This window comes from Arachis duranensis, chromosome 3, assembly GCF_000817695.3.
Source record: "Arachis duranensis cultivar V14167 chromosome 3, aradu.V14167.gnm2.J7QH, whole genome shotgun sequence".
NCBI lineage: Eukaryota > Viridiplantae > Streptophyta > Magnoliopsida > Fabales > Fabaceae > Arachis > Arachis duranensis.
The window spans coordinates 63957391-63958894 of NC_029774.3; the positions used below are offsets into that span (position 1 = coordinate 63957391).

General features: G+C 40.9%; 1 non-coding gene across 1 annotated transcript; it reads right to left on the reverse strand.

Annotated features, from left to right (window-relative positions):
- Positions 1-1144: 1144 nt before the first annotated feature.
- Positions 1145-1248, reverse strand: LOC127745905 (small nucleolar RNA R71). Its single transcript, XR_008007528.1, has one exon. It is a non-coding gene; the product is annotated as a small nucleolar RNA R71 (small nucleolar RNA).
- Between the last annotated feature and the right edge of the window lie 256 nt (positions 1249-1504).

Consider the following 1504-nt stretch of genomic DNA (forward strand, 5'->3'; position numbering starts at 1 on the left):
AGCAATTTAGCTTCTCGCTCTTTAATTCATGCAATTTAAGATTCCGCAATTTCAATTTCTTGCCATTTACGTTTCCCGCCAATTTTACATTCCGCAATTCTCATGTAAATCTTGATTCCGCTCAACTAGAACACACTTCTAATCTGAATTGCTCATTCAACCAATCCTTGTGGGATTCGACCTCACTCTATTGTGAGTTTTTACTTGATGATAACCGGTGCACTTGCCAGAAGGAATTTTTGCTGATTGTGCAATTTCCTAAAATCGTAGCTATCAAGTTTATGGCGCCGTTGCCGGGGATTGGTTTTCGATTGACAATTCTCAAATTGGAAGTTAACTAGATTGAGCATTTTTCTTGTTTTGTTAATTCAGTTCAAGTTACTTGTTGAAATTTAAATTTCTGCACTCTGTTACTTGCTTTCTTTCTTTATGCCTTTAAATTCAAGCAACTAACTCACTGACTCACTAACTATTTGAATTAATTCCTCAACTGCTCTAACCATACTCTTCCATTAACCAAGAGTATTTCACTTGTTTGTTACCTGTGCTGTGTTCTTGTATGCCAGGTAGGAGAGGAGAGACATCAACTCCTCCATATACCGAACCAGAGAGGACCCTTCATAAACTTAGAAGGGAAGCAAGAAGGAAGAGAATACTGAGAGAAGAAGAATCTGAAGGAGAATCTGAGGACAATTTCGAGGAAGATCTAGATCTCAACATGGATAGAGAAGTTCACAACCATGAGAGAGCTAATGGAAATAATGCCATTCCCGAGAGGAGGGTTCTTGGTTCATACATAAACCCAACCTCTGGGAATTGTGGTAGCAGCATTCATAAACCACCCATTCAGGCCAACAATTTTGAACTCAAACCACAGTTAATATCACTGGTGGAGGATCATTGTTCATTTGGTGGGAGTGCTAATGAAGATCCAAACCAACATCTCACAAAATTCCTGAGAATTTGCGACACTGTGAAGTCCAATAGAGTCCAGGAAGATGCCTATAAATTGCTCTTGTTCCCATTTTCACTTAGGGACAAAGCAGCTAAGTGGCTGGAATCATTCCCAAGGGGGAGCGTAACAACCTGGGATGAGGTGGAAAGCAAGTTTCTGGCACGTTTCTACCCCCCACAAAAGGTCAATAGGCTTCGATCTGAGGTTCAGACTTTTAGACAACAACATGGTGAAACTCTCTACGAGGCATGGGAGAGATTCAAGGATTTGACAAGGAAATGCCCACCAGACATGTTCCATGACTGGGTGCAATTGCATATTTTCTATGATGGACTCTCTTATGAATCAAGGAAGGCTGTAGACCATTCATCAGAAGGTTCATTGAACAGGAAAAAGACTGTGGAAGAAGCCATTAAAGTGATTGAGACAGTGGCTGAGAATGAGTACTACTATGCTTCAGAGAGACACAACACTAAGGGAGTCATGGAGCTGAACCATGATGATACAATTCTAGCCCAAAACAAGGTGTTTGCCAAGCAACTAGCAGAG